Raw genomic sequence first — 25,127 nt, 5'->3', positions numbered from 1 at the left:
GTTTTGCAAAAAACTGCCTTGCTCTGTTCAATTTTCGGCTGGCTTTTTCCACCGCTGAGTGTAGCCTCGCCCCTCTCCATTGGTGCCTATTAAACCAAACCGGTCTCCTCAACCCTTGTTCAAACCCAATTTTTGTTTCAGCACTGCCCGATCCAACTTCATTTGTTTTATCAAGGTGAGGCCTGACAATTCCACCAAATCGTTCTCTCCCAGGTGTATAATGAGAAGATCCGGAATACCCCACTCAGCAGCCAATTTTGACATGAAAGGGAAAAGGTCTTTCCACCTCATACCACCCACACCCTTCCACAAACTTTGTGATCTTTTCCAAACAAAAACAAACCCTTTCCACAGCTTGCTGTTCTGCAAAAATTGATGACCATTTAAACCAGGAATGGCCCACAATCCATGACCGTTTTTTGTTGTTGTTTTTTTTTTGCTTTCGGGGAAAATCCAAAAATAGACCTATGAGGAAAAACCCCATAATTAATTAACCTACGAGAAAAGAACTGTACGTCATAACCGCACATATCAGTAACAACAGTTGGACTTCCACCTCTCAATGCCCTGTATCTCCACCCTCCCTCAACCCAACTGGCAGCCTCCGTAGCCGCACCTAACCGAAAGGAATGTGTCCAAAAGCATCGAGTATTTTTTCCCACAATGAACGCCATTCCGCAGTACCGATAAAAACTGCAAACCAGACAACTGCCCCCCCCTTGCTCCTGGCAAAATCACCCCAGAACGGAAAACACCCGAATTAAAAAGGAGTCCCACTCCCCCAATAGGCCACAACCCACAACCCCACTTGCTTTCAACTGAATCCAAGTTCCAACCTCTGTTTGGTCTGTCTTTGACTGTCTCCACCTGATCCGTAAAACTTCCCCCAGTCCCAACCCGAATGTCCGAATGTCTGAATCCCCAGTTGATTTCTTAAACCCAAAATTTCCGAACCCGGAACGCCCCGAAGAACATCCAGACCATGCACAACTTGTACCTAACTAATTCCCATTCACTATAGCGGCAATTAGACAACACACTTAAAATCCTTCATAACAACTCAAAAGTAGCATGTTCCCTCAAAAAAATGAACAGAAACTTTGCAAATCCCAAACCCCTTCAGCATCATCCTCAACAAAAACCCAACCCGCACTACCATACCCAAAACTAAATTGACTATAAAAGGAAATGCCCACCCACTTGCCGGAATTCGTTATAAGCGACAACCTTATCTAGCCCATGTTCCACTGCTGCTCCATCCTGAGTATATGACAAAGCATAATTCAAAATTCAGACCACGGTTGCTGGTAACTCCTGCACGTGGACTTAGCAATAGACTGCTCCACCATTGCCCCAATCCTCACTCCTCCAGAACCCAGATGGACAGTGGAATCACCATCTTGCTTCTTGTCGCTGTTGGCGCCAAATACCGGAACTTCTGCCAATTGCAACAAGACAGAGCATCGGCGATTGAGTTGTTCACCCCGCCCATCAGATACAGCCCAAAACGTAACATGACAAAAATCCTCATTACCCAACTGCTGCATCACCCTGGCCCTGTGAAGAAGCATATTATAAAATTCGGACCACACCTGGCGGTAACTGCGTCTTGTTGACTGAGCCATAAGGTGTTCCACCACTTCAGCAATCCCCAAACGCACAACCAGTCTACCAATTACCACGAGACAGAGCATCTGTAATGAAGTTAATTATTCCTGGTATGTGCTTCACCTTAACACAATGTTCCATTGAATAGTTTGCAACCTAAGAAAACCGCATAAATGCATAACACGTACCTCTCTAGCACTCCGCCAGTTGACACGGTTCACAACAAAACATATTGTCACCGTGAAAAAGGACACAGCGAATCCCTGCAAACCTCACCCCACACCTGTAAAGCCACCAGTATAGGAAAAAACTCTATGAAAGCAATGTTACTACCTTGATGGAACCAATGATCCGGCCAGCGCTCAGCACCACGTCCTTCCCAAAAGAGCCCGAAGCCGTGATCCCCAGAGGCATCTTAATTTTTTTTATTTTTTTTTAAACTGCCACACCATATCATCTTCTAAAAATTTGATGGAGACACCCTTGAAATCTTCCAAAAAAACGCAGCCAAATTACCGTGTCATCTCCCACTGCTTAAAAGGACCTGCTATACTACCGAAGTGCACTACCTTTCACAATTTCACACGAACCACCCGAGATAACTTTTGCTGATTTCAAGTTGTCCGTCCAACACTGAGCACCAGTGCCTAGGTAACCAAACGAAAAAACGAATTAACAAATCCAAACAACTCAGAGGCGGCTACCCATCCGGGTACTCAACCAAAATATTGTAACATATCCTGTATTCTAAATGGGGAGGCCGCCTCTCGGACAACCGATGCGCCGGCCCCCTGCTTTTCTGACCTCTCCCGTGGACCCCCAAATTGCTGACTGGAAAAAACACTGTGAAATTGGGTGTCTTTCCACACACTGTGGACACTTGTGCTTGAATATGCAAGATTATTGGCTACTGGAACCGCGGTTAAAATCCCAACAGGCTCCTGTTGCCGGCAACTGTGCTCTGCCAACCCCACCAGCCCCCATTGGAGCGGGACATTGTATAAAAGGCCGAAAAATTATGGGGAGGACACGTACTGTATGGATAAACGTCGATGTCTGATGAACAGACAACCCATGCAGCCAAAGCTCTTGGTCTACTTCCCCCCAATGGCTTGTCATTGTAAATACGTACCCTGGCCCTAACTCCGCAGCATAATTGAGCCAGTCCGATCTACCCACCTGCAATTGCTCCCTCCTAAGAATGTCAACGTATTTACCTAGCGCCACCACCCTCTCCAGATGCCTCTAAAGTACACTGGCGTAAATGAGAAAGGCAGTCGTTTGTTTTCGACGTTGCTGGGGACCTTAGGGTGGCAGAACAATCCTAAATTCCTCCTCTCTCGAACCCTCTGTGGCATGCAGATCTCTGCGCAACAATCTACAAACATCGTCAAAATCGTGGTTCCAAATTTTGTAACCAGTCCTGCCGTAGAGATGTGTACTTAATGACATAGCCAATCCCATATAAGGTATTTTCGCCCGGCCAGACCCAAAACCACACTCTTTCGTTTACTGGCCACATTCATAACCGGACTGCAATGAAATAATGGCACCCCAGCGGTTTGTGACACTGCACTTAACTGTGCAGGGAATTGACGAAAATTCTCTGCTACCAAAAGAAACCGAAAAAAACTCGCAAGTCAACTCCCACAAACCCAAAATTGCCGCCCAGCCAAGAACAAGACCACACCGCCCACCATTTGTTCCTACCTGAAGTAACTGCGTAGCCCCCCTTTTTTTTTTTTTTTTTTTTTATCTTTAGGATCATCACGCCCAGTGATGTCCGCCACGCCTTGAAAATGTTGAGAACTCCGCTCCAGATCTCTGTAAAAAACGAAAAGACGTGAAATAAACCCTTCCCCGTTACCCAACTTCTTTAAGAACATCACGCCCATGATGAAAATGTTGAGAAATCCGCTCCAGATCTCTGTAAGAAACTAGCAAACGTGAAATGACCCCTGCCCCAGCTACCCAAAACTCCTGACTAACCAAAACAGGAGCCGCTTCTTGGACCAAATTTTCAACATTAATATCCCATTCTCGTTATCAGAACCATGATATGTATTATGCCCCAAGCGAAATTGCTCTCGACCTTTCGTACTTGGCTTTTCTCCATCTCTAATACCCCCATCCAAATTTACCCATGAGGTCACATGACTTTTTAAGAGTACCCGGCCGAAGCCGCCAGATCCGCAAAAGATCCGCCTCGGGTATAATCAGACTTACCAAAAGCCGCACTTGCTTTGCCTTAGCTGGAAGAAAATCTGAGACCCAGAATTGCTCCCAGAGTCCGCTAACAATTCCTCGCCGCTCCAGCCAGGAACCGCCACCAACTTACCATTTATCTGATCCATTATGTAGACCAGACGCCTCATTAGTGGACATATGTGAGCGCTCAACCCACCACCACTGTCCCCGCTGTGGACTTGCTAGAATCTCTGACTCCTGCTGCAACGTCTATAACCAATGGGTCTTCAGTCATAAAACTGCTGGGGGCTATGTACAAAATATGGCGCTGCTTTGTCCGCCTCTTCTCCCAGTCCTCTTCCTGACGCATGCAAAATAAACCAGGGCGTCCCCTAAAAAAACTGTTCTCCATGACTATGGAAGTGCCTTCCCAGTGTGTCGATAGTTCGAGTGTTGACCATATATTGCCGGATCATCCATGCACCCATGTGTGGTACCCTTCTAGAACGTGCACGCGTCACTTTTTTTTTTGTTTTTTTTGTTTTGTAACACACCATTTGGCTACCTCTCGCATCTTGTCCGCTGCTGATAACTGCACAAGTGCCACCATTGCCTACGTAACGTTTGTTCGTGTGCCTCTGTGTCTAGCAATAATGCAGAATCAGACCTCTAATTGTACGTTGACTGCTCTTGTAACCTGCAAACTTGACACTCCTTCCCCTTGTATTGCACTGTTTGCCATCTCCTATAGTTCGTTTGCTCACAATTGACACTTCTACCCCATGTAAGTTATCCTGCTGATGTAATTTGTTCATTTATAATTGCTGTTACTATAGTGAAACGCTCTGCCGCCTTCGGGTCCACAGCAGCTCCAAGCCGCTGCAAAAAACACCTCTCCCTACCGCCAGAACAGCTTCCACCGCTTCCCTTGCGGTGTCGGCGTCCGTCCTGTTGACACTCTCTTCAGCCCCCTCACGATAGCAGCTTCAGTCATGACAACTCGCCTCTCGCCTCCGCCGAAAGAAAAAACGTCTCTTCGTCAAACAGTTCAGCTCCATGAAGCACATTCATTTTGACAGGAAAAACGGGGGGGGCGCCAACAAAGCTGCGCCCAAAACGACAACGCCGCCCTCCTCCCTCACAGCGGGTGACGACGTATTCCCGCTCCCACCCGAGCGCGTCTAAGCCCCTCCCACAACCCAACCTACCAATCACCTCCTGTGGGAGCTCGCATTGTGCGAATAATCCCAGGGGGACACTGGCTCGTGCCAAGTCCCCCAGGGCCCCATTAACCATACTAAACCATCCCCCCACTCCCAGTTAAATTAAGTTATACTGACAACTGGGGGCATGTTTCTCTAAGTTAATTTATAATTCAGACGCACAAAAATGCCGGTGACCTTGCATTTAACAGGTTTGGCCGTTTCAACATGTTGTACAGCTTCTTAATACTCACATGGGTGTAGTTTCTGATATGTTGTCTTGCCATGCACTTCATTGCTTAGTTTAACTCATGAGAAAGAGTCACTGTAAATGTCACACAATACACAGTTGAAAGTCGCTCAGGAGTGCACTGAAACCATGGAAATTTCACACATAAGCAATCTGAAAACTAGGGTTGGGGAGGGGGCTTGCAGACCTTTAGGGGGTGGTCCCATTCAGCTATAGACCAATAGAATTTTGTGAGATCAGGTGACTTAGGGGGCCCTTCACATTTTGCATAGGGGCCCCATCATTTTGCGTTCCGCCATAGCATTATCAGTATTTTATTTTACCAGCTGGTACAAATATTGGGAAAATCACCTAAAGCCGATATCTGTGCATACTTTAACCACAAATATGTTGGACAAAAGCATTTAAAAGTGAGTTGCCATAATGAGAGATGACTAATAATTAATACAAAGCAGAAAGTTCTTGTTAAAAATAAACAGCGACGATATATAAAGTTCTATGTAAGTATCATGTTCGGCCCTTTGCAGAATATTAAAATGTGAGCAAATGGCCGGCATTTTTCTGTGAAAAGTGCCATTCTTATATGCAAGGTTACAAATTCCACCTCTTAAAAATGTGAATGGTGTCTGCTGTAGTGCAGTGGTTCTCAAGCGACGTTCTAATTTATAAATTAAGTCAAAGCAGTTCTCATTTGTTTCACTCAAATATAACATTGTTACTACAACATACGTTGTAAAGACTATCATTATTAGCAGCGAACAGCTGTTGACCCTTTCTTTATGATAATTGCACCAGTGGGTTACTGATAAAAGAGTTGTGCAATAAAAACTAAATACTTTTCTTTTCGTGAAACAACACCCTTTCAATATGGCGTCTTTATTAGCGAACAGTTGTTCGTAGTTTTTCGAGCCTCTAGCAGGCAAAGTCTGCTTCGCGTCCCTCGAGGCTGGTTGCCTGCGGGCTCCCGTAGGAGCGTGTTTCCGTTGCCTTAGAAACGGGGTTTTAATATAGACCCTCGCGGTGAGGCTCGGGTTGAAAAGTTACGCTTCTGACATCAGTGTGGAAAAGGGGCAGAGTCGGCGCCTCCAAGGTACTGTGGGTAGTCTATGATTCTGAGTTTGACGCGCTTATCGAGAAGGATATACATTCCAAGGGACACCACCTGTTGGTTCCTATGCCCCCATGCCCATTAGCATAATAGAGAAACCTTACACTCGTGTGATTAAGTGCAGAGTAAACACAAGCGCGTTTCATTACTACTCTGCTCTCCACGGTAAGCAAAACACCGAATCCATCCAGTGTGACAGATCACTGTAGGAATGCAAGCATTGGAAATGCAATAGGTCTCGCATTTGGTTGAGTTAGCTATTGACGTTGTAAATGACAGTGTCTTTTACCCATGTGTTATGTATGTTGGCATGTGTGTAGTGGAATTATGTGTGTTGGATGGTAATTGTGTGGCGTAAAATTGTTTGGTATGGAGTGAATTTGTGGAGTGGAATTATGTGGCATGGCGTGCAGTGGAAATATGTGGATAGTGATTATGTTGTATTAAGAGTACTGGAATTATGTGGAATGGGATTGTGTGTTATGGAGTGTAATTATGTGGAATTGTTTGTGTCGTGGAGTGGTAAGTAGTGGAGTTTAATTATGTGGTGTGCTGTTGAATTTTGTGGCATGACGTGGAATTCTGTGGTGTGGATTGGATGCATGTGGTGTATTGCCTAATTGTGTTGTTGAGTTGAATTATGTGGTGTGGTGTTGAATTATGTGGTGTGGATTGGAAATGTGTGGAGTTGAATTGTGTGACGTGGAACTGTGTGGATTACTGTGCCTTTTTGGTGACGAAAAAAAACAAATCGGTACAAGCTAAGCTCCAGATCTATGGTTTTGGCTGGTAAAAAAAAATAAAGACCAGGGCGGCGAACATTTAACTCTTTCCCCACCAATGACATAATTGGGTTGCCGCGGTATAGAAGGTCTTTTAGTACTCCTCAGCCTAGCCAACTCCTGCATTTTCCAAGTATCCAATGTCACCTAATGAAAACAACAAATTTGCTTTTAATAAAAAAAATATTTTTATTTTTGCACAGCTGTGTGAAACGGTGGGAAGGTGAGTGATTGGAAGGAGGATGTATGAGTGAAATGGTGGATTGAGTGAAGGGGTGGATGGATACATACATGGATGAATGAGTTAAAGGATGGATGTGAGGATGGATGCGGGTGGAAACGGAGGAAAGATGAATGAATGGATGTGTGAAAGGATAATGGATAATGAGCAAAAAGATGGATGGATTAATGAGTGAAAGGATGGATGATGAGTGAAAGAGTCTTTGATTTTTAATTACTATAGGTTGGAGATGTGTGACAGCATGAGCTATAGACAATCTATCTTCTTTTATAGCTTTCTGATCTCAATTGATGTTTGGGGAATTTTTAAAGTCTCCTTTGAAAAGTCATGTCAGTCGGAGTCAACTGTAAATGTATTTATATAGTGCTTACGAGCCCTGATGAGGCAGTCAGGGCTGACTGGCTTGCTCTGTCTCTCTGCAGTCATTCAAACAACAAATCTCCTTCGTTGAACTTGATAATACTGAGTAGTGAGAGCCAATGGGATCTCTTATTGGTCTGGAAGAAATATAATTACAATTTGCTCAGAGGGTGATACAAGAGCTGTGTATTTGTAGGAATGTTCTGGTACTGGTGAGCAGATATATTTAGTGGCTTGAAGTGCTGCAACTAAAAATTGTGGAGCACTAATTGAGGCTGGAAGGTAAAACATCAAAGGAGCTAATAAGGTTTCCAAATGATATTTTGAGCTGGCTTCATCATGGTGCTGGTTGCTTTCACTTCTACGGGTTTAGCTTGTCATTAGGAATGGATTCATGCACATTGAGTGCCCTAGTGTGTGTTTTGTATGTAGAAACATGACCACATTCACAAAAAAAAACATTTTTGTACATAATGTATATATTTTAAACAAGGGAGCAAGCACATTAAGAAAGTTATTTTTTTTAATATGGATTATGGAAATGAATGCCAGTCTGCTTGCACCACAGGGGTGTGTGTCAGTGTTTTGGTTTTATTGTACACATACCAATTGTTTTGAAAAATGTTTCTATTAGTCCCATATTTGAATAATTATTTTCATGCACATGCCTTAATTTCTTCAACAACCATGCGTATACTTCAAAATTTGCAGGTACTAAGGGCTCTGCTCGTGAGGACTGTGCTAGTTTTAAGTAGCCTGTTATTGTGCTTTTTCAACAACATTTGTGGGTAGGATGTCTTCAGTTTGAAAACTTGTGTTTTTGTATACTTTTAATTGGAGGGACGGCAAGAGGAAACAGAGGGATGGTGTGTGAGGGGGCAACATGGACAACAACGGCGTGGGTTGATAAAAAGCAGTCTGCTCTGGGCATGTCAGACCACTTATGTTTTTTTGGGGGGTGGGAGGCAGCACAGAGGGTAGACAACATGGACAATGGCGGGTTGCCATACAGGCGACCTGTTTACAGAGTGCAGCGTATGAGCACGAGCATGTGCAGAAGCAGCATATATCATCTAGGAACCGATCATGGTGTCCACAGATCGACTATTCAAGTCGTTAAAAGGTGGCAGCGTTTGTAGGCTCATGGATCTTTCTAAAGTTTTGTGCTTATCACAACATTCTCTGCAAGCAGCGATGAGTTGTGATGTCTACAGAGTGTGGGAGAGGTGGGGCTTGTGTACAGCGCTACAGTGCAAATTCCATTTAAACATGAAAAAACAGTATCGATACATATTTTAAATGCACAAACGCACCAAAAGGAACTATACATATTTTATATGCATAGACTCACTGAAAGTGACTATAAATATTTTAAAAGCACAGCAAAAAGAAAAAGAAAACTATTACAATCTAGCTGACAGAAAAGTAATTTGGAAAAAATTGACCAAAGCAATCCGTTTTAAAATAAAGAAACTGTTTCAAAGCGTAAAAAAGAATAATTACGAAACCACTCTGGGAAGGTGGACTTTCATTGCGCACAGATCCACAAAATGAAGCACGTTGCTGTCAGAAACTGCCTACAAACTAACTTCTGTTGGGTGAATGCGTAGGGCAGAAACATGCACATCATAACACGAGCTGAGGCAGGAAACAATTACAAACAAGCAGTGTTGTGAGGGTGCCATACCATAGACTGTCACTAGGTGTTTCTTGGGACCTCTTTTGGCCACATAAGGTACTGCACCCTGCAAAATGGATAGGGTAAGAATGTGGCACAGCGGTGAGAGCTGCCGACTGGGGAGCTGGGGATCAGTGTACAAGTCTGATGTCGGCTCAACATAAATGAAAGCTACTAATTTAAAATGAGGATAAGAAAACAATGCAGCATCTCGGAGGTGGGGGCAGGCAAGCAGTGTTGTGCAAGGACACTGCACTGCAAATCATGCGAAAACTATCCAAACAGGGTTGGGGGGGATTAGCAAAGCGAGCGGTGCCTTGTAAGGATAGTGGGGGCCAGCATTCAGTGTTGTGGGTGAGTTGAGGGGACAGGCACAGGGAGATTAAGGGATGGCAAAGTTCAATTGCACAAGTAAACAGAACACTTAACGAGCAAAGCGGCAGGCCAACCAAAAAAAGAGTTCTCTTAAAGTATAAATAAACTGAACAGTAAGAACACATGTAACAGGGGCAGTCCTCATGGGAGGAAACACAATTCCAAAAGGAAGGACTACTAAGTCTATTTACCAATGAAAATACAGCATTTCTAAAAGACAGCAAGAGGAACCAATAAATAAGATGGGTGTATTATGAAGCCCATTTCCAAGATAGAGCATGCCTCTTCGGGACAGCGCATGCAGTGCCAGCGCTGCTTAGGCAAGACCTAACAAATGAGCCAAAAAATCTAAAAGTGACAGTTGTTGCAATGACATTGTTTTGCAGCCTTCATAGGGTTTACTGTGACTTTTGGGTGTAAAAAAGTTTTGTTGAAATAGTTTTTAGATGAAAACTGCAATATTTTTTGTGTGTGTGGGGTGGGGTGTAATAGCTCCAGAAACATGGTGTGTACTAGAAGTATCATTTAGTGAGTGTTGACTTATATTTTGAGTTTCTGGTTGCAACCTTTGAGCGGAAGTAAGGACCAGGCACTTTTAGATCTGGCTTACCAGTACAACTATCGCTTTACCTAAAGCGGTGACGGGAAAAAGAACTTTTAGGACATTATCAAAAGAGGAATTTAAGCTATACCCACATGTTGATCTTCATCTTTTTGTGCTTTTAACTGGGCAGTTGGCTGGTTTCTGCTTATCAAAAGTTTCATTGTGGTCAATGCATTTTGAAACCTACAAACTTCAATGGAGTTGTAATGTTATAACCAGGGTCACTAGAATAATGCGAGTCTGGAGCCCTGGCTTTTTCTGCCTCATTGTGGATGTGCCACAGTTGTTAGTACTTAATCATCTTCTGCATACTTTACAGAATTCTTTTTTTAACTTGTGGTACCTCTAACTGATCAAAGGTTATTAAAAATACAGCCAAAAGTTGCAGGTGTTTACTGGTCACCTTTCAGTTGCTGCTTGCTGTATTTAAGTAAGATACTAAGTCCTTAAACCTTTGCCCGAGTGTTAATGTGTAAAAAAATGATTTAATATTATCACAATGAGTTTAACATTAAATGAGCACTCAATACCGCAGACTGTGGCCATAGGCAACCCTAGTGGCTTTCAACATCTAAAATTGATAAATTGGAATGCCACCATCAACGTAAAAGTTTCAAACTTGATCAGTCATACAGCTCCTACCTTATCTATCTGATAGAGACATCTAGCTGCACATTCCTTACCTTTGAATTTCCCAGGCGTCAGACTGGATCTGGAAATGTTTGCATGAGCAGTACCCCTGCGTGGAATCGGGTGTTCCGTTTGGTTTGTTGGCGCCGAATATGACAACGCAGTCAGCTATATAGGTGCCTCCCAGGCACGCAGATGCCATTTCTTATCTTTCCGCGCGAGTTAGCGCTGATCCCAAGAAGAGCTATCCCTCTGTCTTTTTTTGACAGATTATTTTTGACTTTTTATCAAAGATGTTTTCCTTGTGTGTCGAGGGATGACCTTTAGAAAGGTAGGGTTTAAGCCATGTGGTGCATGTCACTGCACCATGTTGGTTACCAACCATCACCTTGTGTCGAAGTCATACTCGGACTGCTGGGCCAGGGCGCCCTCAGGCTTTGAGGGAGCAATTCCTAAAGCTGCTTGCAGCCTGGCATTCAATGCCTTCTAGTGCAACTCCTAGGAGGTCTCGTCCTGATAGAGGAAGAGAGGATCACTGGACCACTCCAGGAGCCCCAAGTCTTCTTCATCGCACTGGAGGTCCTCTGGACACTTGGGGAAGAATCACAAGAAGAAGTAGTCTAGAAAGACTTCGACTTCACCTTATTCATTAAGGATTGACAAGGCGAATGAGGAACATCGACGTTTCAGGCACAGTTTTGCTGTGGGACCTGATGTTTCAGTGGGTGCAGCATCAGAGGAGTCTCTCCAATGGGGTCCAAATCTCAGAAGGAACTGCAAAGAATCTGTAGTAGTGGCTTACAAACTGCGATTGGGTCAGAGGCAGACCCCCTCTCCCTTCCACAACCAGATCTCACAGTAGTGACAGTTGAGTCACTCCTGGGATGGGGCGGCCATTTGCGAGAGGTGGAGATCAGAGGGCTCTGGTCTCCGGCAGGAATCAGGGCTCCACATCAACTTGTTGGAGCTCTGGGCAATCCCTATAGCATTGGAAACATTTCTTCTCTCTGTCAAGGGGAAGTTAGCCAGGTGTTCAGACAACACCACTGCAATGTGTCACTGTAACAAGCAGGGTGAGGTGGCATCGTTGACTCTTTGTCAATTGGCCCTGCGTCTCTGGACATGGATGCAACAGTAGGGCATATCCCTGGTGGTTTAACACCTTGCAGTTGCTCTGAATGGCAGGGCAGACGACCTCAGCCTTCGATGCCTAGCGGATCACAAATGGCATCTCCAGCCGGGGTTGCGCAAGGTCTCTTTCAGCAGTGGGGAGAGCCTTAGTTAAATCTGTTCACCTCCAAAAAGAAGGCGCAATGTCAGCAGAATTGTACGTTGGGGTTTCCAAGGTGTCTATTGCTCAGCGACACTTGTTGTCGCGAGTAGAGCTCAGGCCTCCTGTATGCCTTCCCGCCCATACCACTCCTGCCCAGAGTTCTCAAGAAGATCAGGATGACTGGGCCCAAGTAAATCTTGTAACTCCAGACTGGGCGCGGAGAGTTTGGTATTCTGAGCTTATGAACATGAGTATTGATCCTCCAATCAGACTGCCCCTTCAGGATATTCTTCTGTTGCAGCAGCAAAGAAGGGTTCTCCACTCAAAACTGTCAACTCCCCGGCTTCTTGTGTGGAGATTGAATGGCAGCTGTTGATAGCTTTTGACCTTTCTCCCCGACTTGGTACAGAGATTCTGGAGTTTAAGTGGCCCTCCACTAAAACAGTATACGCCTGCTGTTGGCAAAAATTTGTAAAAAATGTTGTACAGAAAAGTGTGTCGACCCTCTTTCTGCCTCTTTCTTATATTCTTCTCTTTATTCTTAACCTTGCCCAGCAGGATTCTGCTTTGGGCACTCTCAAAGGTTATCTTTCTGCTGTGTCCTGGAGCTGCCTGACCAACCCTCTTTATTCACGTCCTCAATTGTAAATAGGTTCTTAAAAGGGCTTGTAAATATGTTTCCCCCCACCCCCTTCATTACGCCTCAGTAGGATTTGAAACTGGTTCTCACTTACCTCATGTGTGCTCCCTTTGAGCCACTAAGTGCTTGTTCCCTCTGGTTGTTTACCAACAAGACCGCATTTTTAGTGGCAAAATCATCTGCCCAGAGGGTGAGTGAGCTGCAGGCTTTATCATCCAAGCCTCCCTATCTCATGATATTTCCAGGTAAGGTGGTGTTTCGCACCCGGGCCTCTTTCCTACTTAAAGTGGTAACCCCGTTCCATTTGTGTCAGTCGGTCACATTGCCTACTTTTTATGATCCTCCACATCCCTCTAAAGAGGAGAAGTGACTCCAATGTCTGAACCCAAAAAGAGCGTCATCGTTCTACCTTGACCACACAAAAGAGTTATGGGTGGACAATCAACTCTTTGTGGGCTTTGTGGGAGCTTACAATGGTCAGGAAGTACAGAAGCGGTACACTTTATGCTTCAGATCTGCTATGCCCTGGTTAAAAAGCAGCTTCCTGAGGGTTTAATAGCACATTCCATCAGAGGGAAGGCGGGAAGGCTGCGACCACGGCATGAGCTTGTGGGGTGCCAGTTCTAGACATCTCTCAGGCAGCAGGTTGGGCTTACCTGCCCACGTTTTCTAAACACTACTGCCTGGACAGTCAAGTCTGCAAGGATGGGCATTTCATCCACTCGGTCCTGCAGGACTTTTTAGTCTAGTAATTTGTACCCAGTCCACCGCCAGGATGGTATTTCTTGGCTATCCATTCAATGGTAAGGAATCTGCAGCTAGAAGTCTCTATCAGATGAACAAGTTACTTACCTTCAGCAATGCACTATCTGGTAGAGACAATATCTTGCTGCAGATTCCTTACACTGGGATAGAGGGTGCTGTTCTATCACTGTTTAAATCACATCGATCATACCAATGTAAACAAGAATAAATTGCAAGCACCATCTCAGGCCCCAGCACACTGGGTTAAGTGGTGAAGGAGCTGCAGTCATTATCACCTATAACATAACCCGCAGAAGATAACATTTGTTTGGATATCACCACACCACAGCAATACTCTCAATAAACCTGGTTAAACACTTCAAACATTCTCAAGTGCAAACCTGCTACTGTGTATCCAGCAAAATCCATAGGCTCCACCCTGGACAAGAGTCTATCAGCTAGATTCATCAAGCCGAAAACGGCTCGCAAAGGGCCAGATTCTGAGAATCTGGCATTTTGCGAGTGCAATTTTTGCATTTGGGATTCATAATCCCAAATGCAAAAATCGCTAATTGCGAAATCGCATATTTGCGAGGAATTGCATTTAAGGAATCTCTATTTGAAATTCCTTAAATGCAATTCATCAACCTTTTTCTATTTGCGAATTCGCTATTTCTGGCCGCTATTTACCACGAAGTCAGACTTCGTGGTAAATAGCGAAAAGTCAGAAAAATGCACTTTAGTGCATTTTTCTGAGTGGTATGTTACACACACACACATGTCCTTTGGACATGTTTGTGCGCAATATCTGGCTACATTTGCTTTTCAGGGGTGCTACAGGGTGTCCTTTGGACACCCCTGGCACCCTTGAAATCGCATCCTTATTTGCGATTAGCTAATTGCTAATCGCAAATAAGGAATAACTCCCCATTCATTCCTTTGGGCCTTTAGGCCCATAGGAATGAATGGGGAGTTATTCCTTATTTGCGATTAGCAATTTGCTAATCGCAAATAAGGAAGATGTAGGAATCGCAATATTTTTTGCAATTCCTACATGAATCCCGTTTTGCAAGTCCTTAATAGCGATTCCTTGTGAATCGCTATTAAGGACTCGCAAAACGGGATAATGATGAATCTAGCTGTATATCTTCACAACCACATCAAAGCCATGAAGAAGAGTGCACAGCGCCAAATCTGACTCCTTTAGAAAATAAAACGTTTCATTTCTCCAGATGACCTCTAAACTATAGTGCAATCTCTAGTACTCACAAAACGAGACTATAACAAAGAGCCAGTATGCCCAAAACCACCCTGTGAGAACAGCCCTCAACTCAGCAGTCCATCTGATTTTAGACACCAACACATTTAATCACATTTCTCCATTATTGTTTACTCTCAAATGGCTAGCAATTGAAGCCAGAAGTTAAATCAAAGTAGCCTGTATCACCCACAAGGCCACACACAGTTGTACTCCAAACTATATTCCCCACAAGCTCTTCATCTTAAGAGGGTCATGAAATCTTAGAAGTGCTGACTCTCTTCTTGAAAACCCTCTCTTTGAAAAAACACATACACACACTTTCTGAAGCTCTCCCCGGGCGGTGCACCCAAGATTTGAAACTCCAGCTGCACTATATGGACAACTTTCCAAAGTTAAAGAACGGTGAGAAATTTACGTAACTACCCTGGAGAATAGATTTTGTCAGGCGTCTTCCACGATTTTACACTAGCCTCACTCCTTTCCCATCCACCTTATCTGACCACTGTTCAGTTGACGATCCTTATACCCCCACAACCAACGTTGCCTTTTAGAGCCACACATTGCTATTTTGTATATATTTATGATTGTATATAATCTGATCTCCTTGTATATCCTATTACTCATATTGTATAACACTCACTCTGTTCAAATCCTGAAAATTGCTCTAATGCCCATGTAGATCTTGTTCGTACTATACCAAACAGCAAATAGTTAAATACAGTGTCTGCCTTTACCACAGTCTTGCCAGTATTACAATCTCTAGCTCTGTCCCAGTGCTCTCTGTCTTCGAGTCACTTGACCCTGCCTTAGTCCTTTATGTTTTACATGCGTTTGCCTGCCACAAGCCTCGCTGTCTTACAAGTACTTTACTCTGCCTCAGCCCTCCTTGTGTTTCACCACATGCCTCTCTGGCTGTGCCTCAGCCCTCCCGGTCTCATATTGATTCTTCCCACTCCTCCCTGTGTTAAAGTTTCTGACTCCGCCAGAGCCCTCCCCATCTTACGAAGCTTTCGCTGTCTTACTTCGACCCGATGAAGTCCCTATCTTAAGTATTTCACTCAGCTCCCATGCCCACCTTTTACAAAGCCTGACTCTGTCCGAGTACTCCCTGAGTTCTCATTTTGACTGCAAGCATCTCCACCACATGACACTAGCACGTTCCTGGTTTAGCCAGGTCTCACTGGGATGAAGCTTTTCCGAGAGAGAGAGAGAATGCAGTGAGGTCAACGCCTGTAATAGAATGGGATTTCTTGAATTTCCATATCTTAGTAAAATCATCAAAGAGAATCACCCGTTGATCGTATGGAACTTTGTTTGTGAACTTAATGTGTAAGAAAGGAGTTAACTTCAGCAATACATTGCAAATACAGTCAAACCAATGTGGCTCCGCTAGAGTGACAGAGAAGACTGTCTCCAAACCCGAAGTATTTTATTAACAATTAAGTTTAGGTGAGAAGTTAGATCATGCAACAGAGTTCGAGGAAATATATTGTAAGATCAGTCATATTTAAATGATCATGCAGTCTGAATTTGTTTATTATGGGGAAAAAGATGCAAAATATGCAAAATAGATTCACATGCAGCAAAACAAAATCACCTAAGCAGGTTTCATAAAGGAACTTCCCGATTGTAAATAAGGTTTTAAACGTGTCACAGGGAACTTCTATGAGGGAGGTTGCCTTATCCGATGAACCAAGTTTAAGGTTCAAGATAAAAAAAGTATGAGTTCTTAAACATGAAGTACAACACTGCCCATTTGAACTTAGCAGTCAATTTAAGTTTTCTCTTATCGAAAGTCAGGATAGGGTCTGGTCTAGTATACTAAAAGGCACACAATTAATGCAGAAGATTCTAGAAGGCTTCTCCATATCAGTTTTCACCAAATGAACTAACCCGAAGACTGTGTTCTCTGCAAGCAGGTAGACTACCTAGTTTCCCAGCTCTCAACAAAGTAGCACTCATCTGGGCGACCTTGGATGAAACATCAGTCCAGTCTGCCTTGTACAGGAGGATCTCTCCCACTGTCTCAATCTCCTGATCCGAGGCCAAGTCCTAATTGAAATGAAATGAAAATTGATTTGTAGAGCGCATGGCTGCCCTAGAGCATCCCAGCGCTAAAAGAAACACAAAGCTACTAACAGTGTGCACCAAAAAGTCAGACGTCAAGAGGGAATAAGTGGGTTTAATTAAGGTTCAGATGCCCACCCCTCTAATACAATAAACAATAAGCTCATTCTACGATGATAAGACACCTGCAGAGGAGAGAAAAAACAAGACACTTGCAAGGCGTTTTATAAAAGTGCAATGTGAGCAAATTGGGCCTGGTTACCGGTTAGGCCATTTAAGAAAGATATACATTTTCTGTCTAGGTAAATAAATATATTCTATTCCAGCTAAATATACTGTTGGCTCTCAGCAAAGTGAATACAGAGCCACTCACTCCCATTGAGTAACAAAATACCCACAGATTAATACAGTTAAACACACATTGTGTATATAAATTGCATTTAAAGGGGTGAGGCACTAAATTACCTGCTCCACCTACTTCCTTTCCTAGGAGGCACTAAATTACCTGGTCCACTTGCGTCCTTCCCTAGGCCCAATGCTGAGCCCTGTTCCTTTATTTATTGATTTCTCGTTCCTTTATTTATTGATTTCTTTTTTTTTTCCTACGTTCTTCATATCTCCGTCCCATTAACTTACTAGCTGCCACCTCTCTCCCTGTCCAGCTATCTGTTCTCGAGTGATAAGCCACCCACTAAGTGGCCGAATTTCCCCACTGCTTACCTTGCTTCATTTCATGCACTGTTACAGCCTCACTACTCCAGGAATGTACCATCTCTGCAGCTTCCATGTTCTTTGTGAGTTCGGTTCTGTACTTGGTTCTCTGCTGCCTGTATGAGTACAGGTGAGGGGTATTCCTGAATGAGTGCTGTGGTCAAGGTGTGTTTGTATGAGTGCCTGTTGAACGGTAAGCAGTGTTACTGTGTGACAGTAGGATGCTAGGTACTTCCTTGAGAGTGCAGTGTGAGCGATGTGTCTGTGAGTCCAGCTGGAGGGGTGGTTTGTATGAGTGCTCATTGCAGCTGTGCTTTAGTATGAGTCTTTGTTGAGAGGTGTGTCCATGTGAAGCGGAATAAACGATGTGCTCGTGTGAGTTCAGAGTGAACTGTTGTGTAGTTCCTATATTTCCAATAGGCTCCGCGCAAAATAGAGAGACGGGCGTTTTCAATAAAAGTATTTATTGCATTGGCTACCCGTGAGTAAATGCATTGAGTTTAAAGCTATGACACTAGCGTATCGAACCACGCAGGGCAATGGGTCTGCTCATCTTAGATCCATTCTCCGCCCCTACTCCAATGCGAGAGCCCTTCGCTCTAATACCAAATCTTTACTGGCTACCCCCAGATTAAAAAAAGCTCGTTCAGGAGGTAAAACTTTTGAATTATGTGCTGCCCAAAGATGGAACAAACTGCCGCTTGGTCTGCGTATGAGTAAGACAGAACCCGAATTCCGCCGTGCTCTAAAAACTTTCCTATTTCGCCTGTAATTCTATGCTTTAAGAGATCTTTCTGTTAAATCAATCAGCGCTGGGACACCCCGTTGGGGTAGCTGCGCGCTTTACAAAAGACACAATAATAATAATAATAATAATTGAGCAGTCTTCTTTCCCAAGCATAAGAAATGTACTGCTACAATCGTAATAAAGTACAGAGTATATAATATGAACAGTATTATTGAGTAGTACTGTAAAAGCATGATATGGTTTCTAAGCCATAAATTGCCTTACAAAGGATAAAATACATACAGTGTTAAAATGATGGCTAAAAGTACTCAACTGGTGCTTCTAAATTACGCCCACCCCGGTGTACCTGACCTAAGCCTAACACAAGGGAAGAAGTAAGTGAGGAGTAGTTTAAGTTTAGTATTTTCTGCCAAGAATCTAATCAAGAATTCTCTAAGGGTCTAATCAGCTCCGTACCTTGGTTTAGAATGAAGGAGGTCTTGTATATCTCTCTCAGGACTCGATTTCCCAGTAACCCGCAATGGTAGCCTGGAAACACTGGAGCTGGATTTCTCGGCAGGAGAAAAGACAGAGTCTCTCAGTGCATCAGCTGGAGGCACTTGCTGCTGCAGGGCGTCAGGCAAGTAGTTAATTGATCTGCTCCAAACCACTGTGTGTTTGTCTGGGCAAATCTAGGCATATTTATACTTTGAAGGTGGCGAGTTTGACGTGTGATTGGACTTAATAACGTCATCAAAGACTCAGTTCTTCGAAAACTCCATGATTTCCTAGATACATTAGTATTCAGGCAAGGGGATGTCCCTAGCTGCTGAAGGCGGGTTTTTCTAAGAAATCGTTGCTGATTCTTGGAACATAGTGGAAGTAGCCATGCCGTATTTGGGCTGCATGGACTCAGTCTAAATATGGTAAAGATTTCTATGCCTATATAAGGATCGGATAATCTATACCTATATAAGGGCATGAATCGGGAAAACTTACACTAGGGTCCGAGATTCATTTACAACACCCACTCCACGATTTTAAGTTCAATAAAACTAAACGTATAAGCACTGAACCTATCTAAAGCTAGTGTTTACAATCCCACCCAAAATACAAAATACAATTTGCATTTGCGAAGGCTTGTTTGAAATGTAACTAGCATAGACTTGTATATACAAACAGTTCTCTACAGACATGAAGCCTGGTGTGGGGAATTCATTCTGTCATTTATAGATCTATACAGTATAAAATTACATTCATAAAATGTATCTGAAGTTTACAGAATTTTTTTTCGAGAGCATCCTATAGCACAATATTTAGTTTATGATGATCAGGTCAAATATTGTAATTTCAGGAAGTTTTCAAAAGAAATCTTGTTGTCTAAGAATAGTTCTACTTTAAGCAGATTACTCTGTGCCATTTTGGAAAAAGTTTGAATTTTTATTGCAGAAAAGTTCTCAAGTTAGATGGTTTGTTTTTAAACAATGAAGGCCAAATTTCAGAGTTCTGGGAACGCTGTGTGCATGAATCAAAAGCTATTCTCGGTGTCAGGAGAAAACATCAGATCGTCTAGGCTGGCAATAGAAACCGTCCACCATAGTAGGTGAAAGTGGAACCACTTCAGTTAACAAATCAAATGTGCATAGATGAGGATCATTGCCGTCAGGGTTCGATGCATTAGCAATGTCTGCAAAAAGCAGTACCTGTGTGCCTGTAGTTTCTCGTATCTCACCCTCAGTTAGACTTGCCGGTGAGACCTCAATGAATGCCGTCATCAGAATTGGCAGCCGTTGGGGGCAAAACGATGCATGAGTCGTTACCGGACCTAGCAAGGCGTCAACATCCGATGGCAGGACTGATGAAAATGTAAGACAAATGTCCAACACGCATTCTTCTCCGCAAAGCAGGCATCGTAGAACAAGTAAGATGCAATCTTGCCGGATTGGTCTGAACGATAGAAACCAGGTTGTGTTCAGATCTCTTAAACGAGCCAAGCCAAGAATCTGTGTAATTCTCTCATGATACCTCATGGCAAGGAGGGTTTCTTCCATTGTAGTCTGGGTATTGTCTGTGACCGGACTTGCCATATCAGAGCAGAAGGAATAAAAATAGAATTCCTGCTACGAGTCCCAAGATGATAGGCAGGCTGCCGAACAAAGAGTGCACAAAGTTTGGAAAAATGCCGAGGACTGCTTCAAATGGTGTTAACAGTCCCAAAAAAATCGTCTTAAATACATGTGCGATGCCGCTGGTATCAGACATGTTTAAGATTTGACTTAACATTTCTGCGAAATGTCCTGGGCAGTTTGTTGATAATAATGCATGTATCTCTGCCGAAGTCCTTGCAACTTGCAGATCATACGTTTCTCTAGATGAGTCAGTGGCACATTTTTTTGTAAAAGAATGACTTTCATTCTGCTTAAAGTATCAATTCGTATAGAAGAGATATTCAGTGAAGGCCATAATTCCGTCTCCCTGTCTGTCTTGCTCTTTGGATACAATACTTGCATACAACAAGTGACCCTGGATGACAAACTAATGAGATAAGTATTTCCTGGCAACATGCCACAACAGCTGTGGTCATTGAGCATAACATAGCTGCCATTGGATAGCTGCCTGAAAATTGGTTCTATCACTGTGAAGGGAGTACCGTGCAGGTGGCATGAGAGGTTATTTGCAGAACCGTCGCAGGCTCTGTGTAAATTAATACCTTGGCACAAAAGTGTACCGCTTAGTGAGTTCTTGCAATTTTTACTACTAAGGAATACCTCTTTTCCCTTATTCCAACATTTGTGTGTGTAAGGTAAAGTCCAGGTCGACTTAATGTATTCTTTACCCAACCTTTCATTCAGGCCCGCTGTAGACAATACTCAAACTGGAAAATCGTCACTGGGATCGTAATGGTGCCATGTATTATCCACTTAATGACAGGCTTCTCAGAAACTGTTAATGGTAATCTTTCCAGTTTCTCAATGCTCAGCACCGTATAGTCTGCTCCTTTTTGTGCCAAAGATATTTGTTTATCTGTAAGGTTAAATACAGAAAACAATGACGTGGTGTTGATTAGACGCCATGGCACGTAGCCTGAACGAAGATTTTGCAACGTCCAACCCAGCTGCATTATAGAACGTAATTGAGACTGGCTATGTTGTAACATTAGCAAGTCCTGCTCTATTATGTCAATTGCAGATGATACAATGCTGTCCAAAGAATATATTCTGGAGGACAGAGTCGTTAACCCATTGTCCACTACAGAGAGAGATTTCTCTAAATTAATACAATCAATTTCTCGTATTCTTTCTGCAGTTTCCATTTGCATTATTTTCCAAGCTTCGTTGTACGTATGTATGTACCGGCGTATATGAAACGTTTTTGACGTGGTTTGCGAGGCCCCATTAAGAAATCTCGCAAATTATTGCCTTCTTTAAGTAAAGATAAGTGTTGTTTGATATCTGGAAGTGTAGATTTCTGTAACCACTCAAGGCATAGCTTTCCTACACTATAAGTAGTTACTATCCCTGGATGTTGTCTCTGGGAGTATCTTGGATCTGGCCTATTCACTGTGAACCCTTGTGTTTTGTTCAGGAATCTATCATGACAGTTATTAGTGTCTGTGGGCCAGATTAACCATTTATTCCAATCGGGATTAGTTCTGTTCTGTTTTAAAATATATGATACATCTACCTCCTCTTCTGTAGTATCATCACTGTCAGATGTGGGTTTTAGGTATGGACGGTTTATTTACATTTTTTATCTTAGCTAGGCCAAAACAAGAAGTTTGTTCAACAGTGTCATTTAAAAACATCATTTGTTCTGGTATAATGCAGGCTCTTAACAGGGCTTCTAAACCTTGCACCTGCCAGTTTTTTGTGCCCCAGATAGTTTTTGTCTCAATGTTGTCTTTCCAATAGTCAAAACCTAATGTAGACAGCTGAGCATAAAAGTTTGCAGAATACATTTGTTTAGTTTTGGTCAACATTGTTTTTATTCCTGTCTTATTCTCATTTTTGAAATAAAACGTTTCTGGATTTGTAACATTAAACCCTGTGAAGTATGGAAACGTTTCATAGAACGTTTTTTGAGCTGCCCTTTGGCGGTGTTGGACAATGTTCCCATTGATTATATGTGTAAACATTCCTAGGGCTTGCAGATTTATGCAAATAATTGTGACCATAATGATTAAAACAATACATTTGTTCATAATCTGATGAACCTTGTAAGTATTCATGTTCAGTAAATTTAGCTGACATCTCTAAATCTGACATCATATTATTAATAGTCTCAAAGTCCCAATCATCAGAAAATGTGTTTGGTGACACAAAGTCACTTAAAGAGATCTTGAACTGGTGCGGAATCTTCAGAAGCTCTACCGGGCCATAGATGTCATACTCCGTTCTGTCCCATGCTATACCACCAGGTATAGGAACGGCTGTGATGTTCACTGATGACAGATCTCCTCTTTCACGATGTGAAGATTTATGAGGTTTCAGGACCAAGTTGATTTTCTGACTTGCTGTGTCCATTGTATTATATTTATCATCTATCATTTTTCCCAAGCTCAAAACCAGAATGAGCCAGAGCAGGAGGAAAAGTACACCTAACACAATCCAAAATTCAATCCATGGTGAAACCAGATATATTTTCTCAAGTTGATGAAAGAGTTCTTTTATTTTTACTTTGAAAGTTTTATTTGCTGGCATATCTTCGGGTTGACTGGGATCCTCAGAAAATGTATCAAAGTTGATGAAATAGCCAGAGGCAGTTCTATCAATTGTTGGAATTGCATTAGGATTGTTATTAATCTTTGGAGCTGCATCTTCCTTTGTCATAATTGTATAGTCGGAGGCTACATCATTGTAGACAGGTGTTTCTTGACGAACTGTTATTTGGGTCTCAAGAGGCACGAGTTCCATGGCTTTGTTGCATAGTCCTTCTTTTCTCACTGTAGGTTTATCAAAGGTGATAAGTCTTTCAGTTTGAACCTCTTGGATAGTAGCGAGATTTGGTCTTCTGCTACATCTTGGGAGTCCACTGGGCCTACTACTTATTATTGGCCACATGTTGTGGTTTGACCAGGTCGATTGATACAACTCTGTTCTCCCTTTTACCAGCAAGGGGCGGTAGTACTACTGATTTTGTTCCTTGGATTGCCAAGACAGGTACTGCTTTTCTGTAAGAAGGCCCAAATTCCTTCTTCACCGCGATCTTCTCTCTGACTAGATCCCCAATCTTTAGAATCCAGACAGGTCTTGCTGGGACTGGTGGTTTTTCTTCAGTGGATGTTGGCTTTTGTGTTGCGTTACTTAGACTTTTTCTTGTTTTGTTCAAGTCCTGTAAAACAGCCAAACGATCTTTGACATCAAAGGGTTTTTGTTCCACCACTGAAGTTTGACAATCGAGGTCTTCGATTATCATTCTAGTACCAAACAGTAATTCATATGGAGTGATTCCACCTAGAGAATTTCTTGTCAGATTATTAAGACTACGTTGGACACTTATTAGATATTTGACCCACCCATCACCCGAACCTAATACCTTAGCTGTTATGGATTGCTTTATGTCACGTTTTTTCTTTCCACTACCGCATTACCCTCCGGATGGAAGGGACTAGAATACCGCAATGCAACACCCAGACTAGCCATGGCCTCCTTGTAAGCTCGAGAGCTAAACGCAGGACCCTGGTCAGAGTGTAGCGTGCCGATTGCGTATGCGCCGATAAAGACTCGCAAATCCTTTATACCAGTTCTGGCATCAGCCGAGCGCTGGGGCCACATTCAAATAAATCTTGTGCAGGAATCCACTGCGACCATGATATATTTATAGTTTCCATCCCTTGTTAAGGGACCACAGTGGGCCATGTAAACGCATGCTAGTGGTTTATCTGAAATAAGAAGGGGCCTCTGTGCAGGTCGTTTCACTGTCGAAACTTTTATTTTTTGGCATATTTCACATTCTAGATCATAATTTCTAGTTTGTTTTCTCATGCACGGACACCAATATCTCTGTTTTAATAATGATACTGTGGTGGAAACCCCTGTGTGTGCAGACGCTAGTCTTTCATGCGCTGCTAAGATTAGTCCTAACCTATGTTCCATGTTTGGAATTGCCCTATCCCCCACTCCAGGGATTCGAGCAAAAGGAACATTATTCGCAACAGTTATATATGTATTACCGAGTGGATAATTTAGAGTTAACGCTGCATAGCTGCATTCCATTGAGGCTTTTACTGCTAGTAACGTTTCACCGTCTATTACTCTTTTAGAGCGTTTGATTGTAACTACGGAAGCTGTTTGCACAGCTGCCTTCGCGGCTTCACCAGCCAATGAATTCCCTGCAACGTGAACGCCATCACGCTGATGACTCAGTGTGTTAATCATGTGAGTCTTTTGTAGTTCTTTTTGCAAAAGAACTATTTGTTCCCAAAGCGTTTTATGCTTGATTGTGACACCTTATGAATTTTTGAAATCATTTCAAACCCAATTCTGCAAGTGTTCGTTGTAACATTCAACACAGAAATACGAATCGCACACTATTAGTGTGGGGAATTCGCGATCGGTATTTTCAAGCGCCATCTTGAAAGCCTGTAGTTCAGCTCGCTGAGCTGTACAGTCCCCGAGTGATTGAGTTTTAGTGACCATAGGTCTGAATTTACCTTCGCACCAGCGACCTTTAACGATCG

The 25,127-nt window shown here is 43.0% G+C and overlaps 1 protein-coding gene across 12 annotated transcripts in view; it reads left to right on the top strand.

Moving 5' to 3' along the window:
• Positions 1 to 25,127, top strand: part of LRRC27 (leucine rich repeat containing 27) — an 801,922-nt gene that overhangs the window by 180,353 nt on the left and 596,442 nt on the right. For 7 of the 12 annotated variants that reach the window (XM_078643476.1, XM_078643475.1, XM_078643472.1 and 4 more), the window contains exon 1: positions 6,225 to 6,337. The exons of 2 other annotated variants lie outside the window; for them this stretch is intronic. The gene's annotated coding sequence lies outside the window, so the exon portion shown is untranslated. Of the gene's footprint in view, positions 1 to 6,224; positions 6,338 to 6,381; positions 6,521 to 25,127 lie in introns of those variants that run through there. 3 more of the 12 variants (XM_078643469.1, XM_078643468.1, XM_078643470.1) reach the window with 3 other exon arrangements.

This window comes from Lissotriton helveticus, chromosome 5_1 (genome assembly GCF_964261635.1).
Source record: "Lissotriton helveticus chromosome 5_1, aLisHel1.1, whole genome shotgun sequence".
NCBI classification, from domain to species: Eukaryota; Metazoa; Chordata; class Amphibia; order Caudata; family Salamandridae; genus Lissotriton; species Lissotriton helveticus.
This window is presented reverse-complemented; position numbering and strand designations above follow the sequence as displayed.